Below are 12,392 nucleotides of genomic sequence, written 5' to 3'. Positions count from 1 at the left end.
AGGTGGCCATAGGCAGGACACAGGCTATACCTGAACTTGGCCTGCAGTGAGTCCCCTCCCAGTTAGCGCTGGGGCTGGCACACTCCATGGCCAGCTTCAAACCGAGCTGGAGTATCACCTGGCCACCGCCAAGGATAACACACCCAAAGGGCAGACTGGGCAGGCACCAGAGCCCTGCTAAAGAAAATTCTGCTCCATAAGGTCAGCCTCTGCACAACAGCTCCTTCACTATAGTAACGGTCAGTCCTCACAGCTAAAGAGCCCAAAGGTCAATCCCTACCACTGATGTGCAAACAGCAACCAAGGTTCAACTACAACAGGAGGACACACACAATGGACTAACCTGGATCACCTGGCTCTGGTGACCAGGGAGACTGCACCACTGGGCCCCACAGGACACCTACTACATTGTGCCAATCTACTAAGACCAGGAGGCATAGCAGCCATACCTATACCTAATATGTAGAAACAAACTCAGCGAGGCAGCCAAAATGGGGAGACAACAAAATATGTCCCAAATAAGAAAACAGAACAAAGCTCCAGGAAAAAGAACTAAACAAAATGGAGACAAGCAATCTACGAGATACAGAGTTCAAAACCATGGTTATAGGGATGAACTTCAACAAAGGGATAGGAAACATAAAAATGGAAATAGAAAACATAAAAATGAACCAGTCAGAAACAAAGAATACAATAACTGAAATGAAGAATACACTGCAGGGACTCAACAGTTGAGTTGATGAAGCAGAGAATAGAACCAGCGATTTAGAAGACAAGGTAGTATAAAACACATAATCAGAACAACAAAAAGAAAAAAAAAATCCCAAAAATGTGCAGTTTAATGAGCCTCTGGGACAATAGGCAGCATACCAACATTGGCATCATAGGGGTTCCAGAAGGAGAAGAGAGAGAGAAAGGGATTGAGAATCTATTTGAAGAAATAATGACAGAAAACTTTCTTAACCTGGTGAGGGAAATAGACATACAAGGCCAGGAAGAACAGAGAGTCCTAAACAAGATGAACCCAAACAGGCCCACACCAAAACACATCATAATTCAAATGCCAAAGGTTAAAGACAAAGAAAGCATCTTAAAAGCAGCAAGAGAAAAGCAGTTAGTTACATACAATAGAGCTCCCCTAAAACTGTCAGCTGTTTCTCAACAGAAAATTTGCAGGTCAGAAGGGAGTGGCAGGAAATAGTCAAAGTGATGAAAAGTAAGGACCTACTAAGTAACCAAGATTACTCTACCTAGGAAGGCTATCATTTAGAATCAAAGGACAGATAAAGAGCTTCCCAAAGTAATCTTTCTTTGCATTATTTAATTTATTGTCAATTCCATTCAGTGTATTTTTAATCTCACATTATTTTTTTTTTTGTGTACACTAAAAGTTTGATGTGGCTTTTTCATATCGCTCAAGTGTCTATTTAACATTTTCAACATTTATAATAATTTTGTGTTCTCTGCTAATTTTAACAGGTTTGTCTTCCAGGTTAGTCTTCATTTATTGATATTTCCCTTATTATGGATTCCTCCTATTATGCCTTTAACAGGTTTGTCTTCCAGATTAGTCTTCATTTATTGATATTATCCCTATTATGATATCCCCCCCATTGTTATGCTTTTTCTTTATTCATGGTAATTTTTTTTATTAGATTGCATGCAGTCATTGTGGACTTTTTACTATTTCAAAGTGCTAGATAACTTTGTATTTTAATAAACATTCTTTTTATTTGATTGCATTGGATTGTGTTCTGGATCACAAATAAGTTACCTTGAAAATATTTTGTTCCTTTTGGACTTTGCTTTTAATATTGTTAGTGAGTTGAGACAGTTGCTGAATCTAGGTTTTAATATTCTAAATTACTGAGGTAAGACTCTTCTGTGTTTTATATCCCACATATCAGTGAAGTCATATGGTTCTCGACTTTTTCTGTCTGAGTTATATCACTTAGCATAGCAATCTCAAGATCCATCCATGTTGTTGCAAATGGCACTATTTCATCTTATCTTATGGCAGAGTAGTTTCCCATTGTGTGCATACACCACATCTTCTTTATCCAGTCATCTATCAAAGGACACTTTTGTTGTTTCTGTGTGTTGGCAACAGTAAATAAATCTTCAATGAACATCGGAGCACATGAAATTTTACTAACCATTGTCACCCCAATAAATTTTAATTTAAAAAATCCTACAAAAAACACACACACACAGACGTCATCAAAATGGCGGCCTAGGTGACCCTCTGCAAAGCTCCCCTGGAATTTACAACTAATCGAATAACAATAACTCTACAAAGGATTCCCTGCAGAGCAGACAGGCAAGACGAAGGGGCCCACTACTGAATTCACCTCAAGGAGGGCGAATAACACATGCGAGCAGGGGAGGAGGGAAGGGAGAAGTGTGGAGACGGAGCCGCGGGGGTGCAGGACGCAGACCTAGCTCAGTGCTCCGAGCTTGCTGCATCCCGTAACTAACTTGGCTATGGGAGAGGGAAGAACTCTGACTGCTAGGGCTCCGCTTATGGCCCACAGGGCTGAGGGGGCAGCATATAACCCGGCTGAACCCAACGCACACAGCAGGACTTCGGAGAAAAGACTGAGGGAAGAAGGCTGAAAACGGTGGTTTATGCCCTCACTGCCGAGCAGAGAATGGAAGCCTTAGGCACTGAGACTAGCCGACCCCTCCCTACCCTACCAGAGTTCAGCCCGTCCCCACCTGCCCGGTGCTAGAAGCGATAAAGTAGCAGTGTCAGATCACAAGGACAGGATCTTTGCTGTTCTGAGAACTGTGGACTGCAGACACAGATTCGCAGCCCAAGTAGTTCTGGCAAAGGGGAAGGAGCTGTGGAAGCAGGACCGGCTATGGTGGTCGTCACCACCATTGCTCTGTGCCACCTCTCACAACTAACCCCACCGCTTGCCCCACCTATCTGGGTGGATCCCTGCAAGAGTAAACAGAACTGCGGAAACATAACGGCTCTGAATCTGGTGCAGGAAGAGCTTTGGAACTTCAAAAGCTCTCTGCCCACACGGACACAGCGCCCTGTGACCCAGGAGAACTATTAACAGAGGAGAAGCCCATCTCCCAGGGAATCCCCCCATTGTGTGAGAAGCTGGAATAGTGCAGAGAAAACACAGCAGTACCGTGTGAGAGAGAAAAAAAAAAGGCTGCAGTCGGAGGAAAAATAAAACATTCTACCAACAAGTACGGGAAAACAAAAGAAAGACCTCTTCCTATCAACCTGTTACAGAAGCCACTCCTGTACATGTCTAGGAAGAGAAATAATAAATCACTAATTGCCATCAATAACCAAGGCAACAAGACAGCTCAGAAAGAAAGTGAAAAGTCTGCAGAAAATGAACTTAAAGATATGGAAATATGTGACTTAAATGACAGAGAATTCAAGATTGCAGTTCTGAAAAAACTCAACGAGATGCAAGAAAACACAGAAAGGCAGTTTAATGAACTCAGAAACGCAATCAAAGAACAACATGAACATTTTACGAAAGAGATTGAAATTTTAAAAAAGAACCAAAGAGAATTTCTGGAGATTAAGAACTCAATAGAAGAAAATAAGACTGAAATAACCCTCTTGGGTAGTAGACTTGACCAGATGGAGGAAAGAATCGATGACATCGCAGATAGAAACCTGGAAATTACACAGCTGGAAGAAGAAAAAGACTTGAGACTTAAGAGAAATGAAAGAACTCTACAAGAACTTTCTGACTCCATCAGAAAGAGCAATATAAGAATAATGGGCATACCAGAGGGAGAAGAAAGAGAGAAGGGAACAGAGAATATATTGAAACAAAATGTTGATGAGAACTTTCCAAAATAGTGGACAGAACTGGATCCTCGATCCAAGAGGCAAACACAACACCTAATTACCTCAATCCCAACAGGCCTTCTCCAGGGCACATTGTATTGAAGCTGTCTAAAATCAACAAAAAAAAAAAAAGAATTTTTATGGCAGCCAGGGAAAAGAAGACGGTAACCTACAAAGGAAAGCCCATTAGGTCATCATCATATTTTTCAGCAGAAACTCTACAAGCCAGGAGGGAGTGGAACCAAATATTCAAACTATTGAAAGAGAGAAATTATGAGCCAGAATAACATATCCAGCAAAGATATCCTTTAGATATGAAGGAAGAATAAAGACCTTTCCAGTCATAGAGAAGCTGAGTGAATTTTCTAATACACAACTTGCACTATAAGAAATACTAAAGGAGGCTATTCGACCACCATCAACAGGGACAATTTGTGGCAACGAAAACATAAAAAGGGAGAGAGGGCCTGAACCGGAATATGGGAATGGAGAAAGTAAGCGTGCTGAAGAAAATGGAATACTCTAAATATCAAACTTTCTTTTACATAATCTTAAGGGTAACCACTCAAAAATAATCCAGAACTGAAATATATACTGTAATAAAAGAAGAAACAGAGGGAAACATCATAGAATTGAATCACACATAAATAATAGACAACAACAAAAAGGCAAAGAAACAATGGAGACACGACATTACCTGAAAACTAAAGATAGAATGACAGAAAATCCTCACATATCAATAATCAACCAAAATGTAAATGGACTGAACTCACCAAAAAAAAGCCACAGCATAGCAGATTGGATAAAAAAAAAAACTAAACCCAACCATATGCTGTCTCCAAGAGACACATCTCAGCTACAAGGACAAGCATAGACTCAAAGTGAAAGGGTGGAAATTGACACTCCAAGCAAATGGTACCCAGAGAAAATCAGGTGCAGCCATAATGATAACAGATGAAACAGACTTCAGGGTGAAAAAGATAACAAGAAACAAAGATGGACATTTCATAATGGTAAACGGAACTATAAAGCAAGAAGACAAAACAGTCATCAATATTTATGCCCCCAATCAGAGAGCACCAAAATATACCAAGCATCTACTAACAGAAATAAAGGGAGAAATTGACCAAAACACAATTATACCAGGGGACTTGAATACATCATTGACAGCTATTAATACATCATACAAACAGAAAATAATTAATGAAATAGCAGTCCTAAGTCACACATTAAATGAAATGGACGTAATTGACATATATAGAGCACTTCATCCTAAAACATCAGACTACACATTCTTTTCTAGTGTACATGGAACATTATCAAGGATAGACCATTTATTGGGACATAAAATCAGCCTCAGCAAATTTAAGAAGATTGAAATCATACCAAGCATATTCTCTGATCACAAGGCTTTGAAATTGGATATCAACTGCAAAGAGAAAGCAGGAAAAAACATAAATAAATGGAGATTAAACAACATACTTTTAAAGAACAACTAGCTCAAAGAAGAAATTAGAGGAGAGATCAAAAGATACATAGAAACAAATGACAGTGAAAACACATCCTACCAAAATTTTTGGGATGCAGTGAAAGCAGTTTTAAGAGGGAAAGTTATATCATTAAAAGCCTATCTCAAGAAACAAGAAAAATTCCAAACAAATAACCTCATTTTACATCTTAAAGAACTAGAAAAAGAAGAACAAGTGAAACCCAAGCTCAGCAGAAGAAAGGAAATAACAAAAATCAGAGCAGAACTAAATGAAATAGACAACAAAAAGACAATAGAAAAAAATTAATGTGATAAAGAGCTGGTTTTTTGAAAAGATTAACAAAATTGACAAACCCTTGGCTGCACTCACTAAGATAAAAAGAGAGAAGACACTAATTAACAAAATCAGAAATGAAAAAAAGGAAGTTATCACTGACACCACAGAAATACAAAGAATCATCCAAGAATACTATGAAGGACTATATGCCAGCCAATTCAATAACCTAGAAGAAACGGACAAGTTCTTAGAAACATATAGCCTTCCAAGGCTGAACCATGAAGAACTAGAAAATCTAAACAGAGCGATCACCAGTAACAAAATTGAATCAGTCATCAAAAACCTTCCCAAAATCAAAAGTACTGGACCAGATGGCTTCACTAGTGAATGCTACCAAACCTTCAAAGAGGATCTAATACCAATCCTGCTCAAACTCTTCCAAAAAATTGAAGAGACAGTAAACCCTAACTCATTTTATGAGGCCAACATTACCCTGATACCAAAACCTGGTAAGGACAACACAAAAAAAGAGAACTACAGACCAATATCTCTGATGAATACAGATGCAAAAATCCTAAACAAAATTCTAGCAAATCGAATACAACAATGCATTAAAAAGATTACTCATCTCGACCAAGTGGGATTCATCCCTGGGGCCCAAGGATGGTTCAACATCCGCAAATCCATCAATGTGATACAGCACATAAACAAAATAAAGGACAAAAATCATATGATTATATCAATTGATGCAGAAAGAACATTTGACAAGATACAACATCCATTTATGATTGAGACACTTAATAAAATAGGTATAGAAGCAAAATGCCTTAACATAATAAAGGTCATATATGACAAGCCCTCAGCTAATCTCATAATTAATGGTGAAAAACTGAAGCTGTTTGCTCTACGTTCAGGGACACGACAGGGCTGTCCCCTATCACCAATGCTTTTCAACATAGTGTTGGAAGAGAAAGAAATAAAAGGCATCCAAATTGGGAATGAAGAAGTTAAAATATCACTCTTTACAGATGACGTGATGCTATATATAGAAAACCCTAAAGACTCCACCAAAAAGCTGTGAGAAATAATCAACGAATACAGTAAATTTGCTGGCTACAAAATCAACGTACAAAAGTCCATTGCATTCCTATATACTAACAATGAAATCTCAGAAAAAGAAATACAAAAAAACAGTTCCCTTTGCAATTCCAGCAAAAAGAATAGAATACCTAAAAATAAACTTAACCAAGGATGTGAAGGACCTATATGCTGAACACTATAAGACATTTTTGAAAGAAATTGAAGAAGACACAAAGAAATGGAAAGACATTTCGTGCTCATGGATAGGAAGAATCGACATAGTTAAAATGGCCATATTACCCAAAGCAATATACAGATTTAATTGAATCCCCATCAAAATCCCAATGGCATTTTTTAAAAAAATAGAACAAAAAATCATCAGATTTGTTTGGAACCACAAAAGACCCCAAATAGCCAAAGCAATCTTAAGAAAAAAGAACAATACTGGAGGTATCGCACTCCCTGACTTTAGTTTGTACTATGGGGCTAAAATAATCAAAACAGCATGGTATTGGCAGAAAAACAGACACATAGACCAATGGAATTGAATTGAGAACCCAGAAATAAAACCACATAAATATGGACAGATAATTTTTGACAAAGAAGCTAAAAACATACAATGGAGGATAGACAGCCTCTTTAATAAATGGCACTGGGAGTATTGGATAGCCAAATGCAAAAGAATGAAACTGGACTGCTATCTGTCACCATGTACAAAAATTAATTCAAAATGGATCGAAGACTTAATCACAAGACCTCACACAATAAACTGCATAGAAGAAAATATAGGTACTAAACTTGGGTTTGAACCTTGGGTTCAAAGAGCATTTTATGAATTTGACTCCAAATGAAAGGGAAGTAAAAGTTAAAGTAAACCAATGGGACTATATCAAACTTAGAAGCTTTTGCACAGCAAAAGAAACCACCGACAAAGAGGCAACCAACTGAATGGGAGAAGTTCTTTGCAAACAGTTCCTCTGATAAGGGGCTAATATCCAAAATATACAAGGAACTCATTCTAGTCATCAACAAGAAAACAAACAACCCAATTGAAAAATTGGCAGACGACCTGAAGAGACATTTCTCCAAAGAGGACATACAAATGGCAAATAGACATATGAAAAAATGCTCAACGTCACTAATCATCAGAGAAATGCAAATAAAAACCACAATGAGACATCACCTCACCCCAGTCAAAATGGCTATCATCAACGAGACAAATCGTAACGAGTGTTGGAGAGGCTGTGGAGAAAAAGGAACCCTCACACACTGTTGGAGGGAATACAGACTGGTGCAGCCTTTATGGAAGGCAGTGTGGCGGTTCCTCAAAAAATTACGAATAGAATTACCATATGACCCAGCAATCCCTCTCCTGGGTATTTACCCAAAAAATTTGAAAACATTTATACATAAAGACACATGTGTTCCAATGTTCATTGCAGCTTTGTTTACGGTGGGCAAGACATGGAAACAACTAAAATGTCCTTCGATAGAGGAATGGGTAAAGAAGTTGTGTTATATATACACAATGGAATACTATATGCGATCAGAAAAGATGATATAGGAACATTTGTGACAACATGGATGGATCTTGAGAGTATAATTCTAAGCGAAAAAAGTCAGACAGAAAAAGCAGAGAACCCTATGATTTCACTGATATATAAACCAAAAACAACAAAAGAACAAGACAAACAAATGAGAAACAAAAAATTAGACACAGACAATAGTTTAGTGGTTACCAGAGGGTAAGGGGGGTGCGGGTGGGAGATGAGGGTAAGGGGGATCAAATATATGGTGATGGAAGGAGAACTGACTCTGGGTGGTGAACACACAATGGTATTAATAGATGATGTAATACAGAATTGTACACCTGAAATCTATGTAATTTCGCTAACAATTGTCACCCCAATAAATTAAAAAAAAAAGTTTGTGTTAAAAAAAAACAAAAAGAACACACACACACACACAACACTTTTGTATTCCCAGTGCTCTGTGAATCATGAGGTTTTCTAGTCTGACTGGTAGGACTGGTTAATACTGCTGGCTTTGTGTGAGTTATAAGCACTGTTAGCTCTAATGTTGGGTGTATTGTTCTTTCTGTGGTCTTGAATAGTTTACTCACATGCATGTACTGAGTAGCATTCACCTTTGTTTTTGTGGAGTCCCCTCTGCGCATCTCTGGATGTTTTATATCTGTGTATTTCTTTCCTCTACAGCACTCAGTTCTGTGAACTCTGTTTTTCCCCAGACTCTCAATGTCATCTGTGTAACTCAGGGAGACAGCCGGTCTCTGCCTGGTTTTGGTCACTTGGCACTGCAGCCCGGAAACACTTTCAAGGTGGTAAGCTGGATCCACTGCAGAACTCACCTCTTTGTTTTACATCTCTCAGAAGTCATTATTCTGTGTTGCCTTCTGTACAGTGCTTGAAAAATCTGTATTTCAGATGTTTCTCCATTTTTTTTTTTAATGTTTCAGTCAGGAGGGGATGCCAATCCCTGTTACTCTATCTTGTCAGCGGAGCAAGTCCTCAGCATCTGCAATTAGTTTTGAAACATAACAGGCTGACTTGATAAATGGAACACATGAAAATAGATAGATGATGATGATGATAGATAGATAGATAGATAGATAGATAGATAGATAGATAGATAGATATGTGGTAGGGCATAGGTAGTAAAATGTCAGTGATTAAATCTGAGTTTGAGTATATGGTGGTTCACTGTAAAATTCTTTCAATTTCCAATACTTGAAAAATTTAAAAAATAAAATGTTGAAAAAACAATGATTATAGCCTAGATTTGGATAGAGCTAGGCCACCCACTGCATGCCCTTGGGAGGTCACTGTGCAAATTATTTTTCACTGAGGAAGTTCCACAGTTGGGTTCTAGTGGAGAGTAAATCTGATTGGCTGGAGCATTTTGCTTCCTGTTTTCTGAGGGTGAAGACCTTAGAGATGAAAAATGTGTCGCTACTTAGTCTTCCTCCATCTCCGTTACCCCCAGCTCCTGTTTGAATGACATGCATGATACTGCAGATTCACCTAATCTCAGTGGCTTGTCTATCAAGGGAGTAAAACAAAAGGGAGAGATGAGGGAAAGTAACAATTATACAAAGCAAAAAGCAGGCTCAGAAGGTCATTTGTAAGGAAGAGTATGGGGCTATTAAGTTTCTTTCTGACGCCCTTCTTATAGAAAATTATAATCCATCTGCCTCCTTAATGTTTGAGGTGAGCTTTTCTTCTGTTTTCATCATAAATTACTTATAAATGGATTGAAAACAACAATCAATTATACTGTGTTTTTTTAATTAAATTTATTGGGGTGAAAATTGTTAGTAAATTTACATGGATTTCAGGTGTACAATTCTGTATTACATCATCTATATGAGTCTGGGTGGTGAACACTCAATTATACATTTTTTAATGTGAACAAAACTCTTGACTTTTAATTTGAAGACTTGCTATGAAAAACAATGTTCCGTGTTTTCTGGCTTTGATGTGTATAAGGCATTATAAAGACAGTTTCTGGTGAGGGGTTAAGTCTGGGGTGGGGAGGCGTGGGGGAAGGAGAGAGAAGTTGCACTAGTTCTGTGGTCTACAGAGTTCAACCTCACCTCAATGCTGACAGAAGCATTCAGTTAACAGATTAACTTAGTAGCAAGATATTAATACATTCTGGATACAAATGATTTATAAACTCAAAATAAATTATTTTATGCTAAAACACATCTAACTTTCAATTTAGTCCATGTTTTAAAACAAGCAAATCTGTTATGCTATTATATATGCTTTGTCTGGTTACTCAATATTTATTATACGTTCTTGCTTATTACTCCATTAGTTGCAGTGAAGCCGGCTTTGGAAAAACCATTTTTAACTTCTTTCCCTGCTGGTGACTCTTCCATCTTTCTTCATTGACTTTTTTGATATGTCTAGAAATACAAATTTAAGAACAGGATGATTAATGTAAGTGTGTAAGAAGATTGGAAGATAAGACACCTGAAGGAGAAGCCACATGCTTTCATAACAGCACTAACGGTGTGGGTGATGGTGGTGAGCACAAACTGCACCAGCTAAGCCTGTGTGGGATATTTCTTCCACAAAAGATACTTGTGTATCAATGGAAACACAGACAGTTCATAGCAGGAGTACATAAAAATGTGGATAAAACTGTTCATAGTGAGTCAAAGAAACTTTGCCCACAAGGTATCCAGTTCAAAACATACCACCATATATTAAACATAGAGGCATGACAGCATACATGAAGAAAAGTAATGTGTGTTTCCCCCCTGCAAAACAAAGAAAATCATGTCCAGGAACTCTATTATAATTTGAAGAAGTAGTGCCACCATAACACATTGGCTACCTGGATATCGGTTTTCCCTGTGCTGACAACATGCTGACCCTATAAATTGTAGCCTCCTTCTTAACTGGAGAGAAAAAGCTCTGCCAACATATAATGGAGTGAAGTGTGACTCGGAGATTATACAAGGTGAGGATACCACCAAGGGAAAGAGCAGGTCTGTGCTTCATATATTTATTACCCAGTCATATTTAAAGTAGACATACTTGTATGGCAGTAAGAAAAAAGATAGGACGGTAAGAATCCAACATGAACCATCCCCTGACTCGAGAATCTCACGGTCCAAACATGTCCAAAAAAGCATTGGCTTCATCATCAAAGGCCTTAGAGTCTCCATCATCCCCAGCAGCTGAGGTGCTGCAACCCCGTGGACAGCAAGGCACTGTCAGGGGTAGCCAGAGTCGCTCTGCCCTGCGCTCCCCGGAGCCCGCTCGGAACAATTAAATATTTTCAATACAGATTCTAAAATGACTTTGGAGGCCTTGTTAGATTAAATTCAGTGAGTCCCCCTAATGGTTTGGCAAATGAAGGAAATAAGAGGATGAAAATAAGGAGCCAGCAGAGTTTAGACAGACAGTCATGTGACAGAATGATCAGGTCCAAAGCCTGTTTATCTTAATAAGCTCATAATTATGGTGTAGTAATGGGCCTGTAAACAAATATAACATCTCCTTTGCTTTAAATTGTGTTTTCTAAAGGGACATGAGATAGGGTAGCACAAAACCAAGGCCATCATTCCATGTTAACCTACAGGTTTAAAATAATCCCAATCGAATTCTCGGCAGCTGTGCTCCTGTGTGTGTGTAAAATTGACAAGCCATTTCAAAAATTCATATGGAAATGCAAAGGACCAAATCAAAGTAATTTTGAAGAACAAAGATGAATAACTTTCTCTTGCAGACCTGAAGATCTATTGTAAATCAATACAACTTTAAGCAGCACACTAATTTTAGTGGTGTACATGGCACCTGATTTATGATAAAAACATCATTCAATGTAATGGAGGACAAAACAGTCTTTTCAATAATTGGTACTCAGAAAATTGAGTACCTACAATGGACTATCAAAATTCTGGTGTATGGCCTGTGATGACCAGGGGAGGTGATTTACCTGACAGTAGAGCAGTGTCTTTAGAATGCAGGTCACTTTTTGAATCTCAAAGATGGTGAAGTGCAGCCTGAGAAGGCCCCTCCTTGTAAGTGCAGGGTGTTTCTAGAATCTTTTGTAAAGGAACTGAGCGCCCCTTGCAGGGCCTTCTGCTCCAATCTTTTGACTCTTAAGTCTGTTCCAGACAAGATTGCTTCCTATTCTTGTTCAAGATTGCTGCCTATTCCTTTTTTTTCTTTTTTAAAGAA

At 38.3% G+C, this 12,392-nt stretch overlaps 1 pseudogene across 1 annotated transcript; it reads right to left on the bottom strand.

The window, feature by feature from the left end:
• Window positions 1-10,606: 10,606 nt before the first annotated feature.
• LOC308492331 (very long chain fatty acid elongase 2-like) lies at window positions 10,607-11,207 on the bottom strand (annotated as a pseudogene). Its single transcript has one exon. The product of its transcript is annotated as a very long chain fatty acid elongase 2-like (transcript).
• Between the last annotated feature and the right edge of the window lie 1,185 nt (window positions 11,208-12,392).

Source organism: Rhinolophus hipposideros, assembly GCF_964194185.1.
Source record: "Rhinolophus hipposideros genome assembly, chromosome: 24".
Taxonomy (NCBI): Eukaryota; Metazoa; Chordata; class Mammalia; order Chiroptera; family Rhinolophidae; genus Rhinolophus; species Rhinolophus hipposideros.
This window is presented reverse-complemented; position numbering and strand designations above follow the sequence as displayed.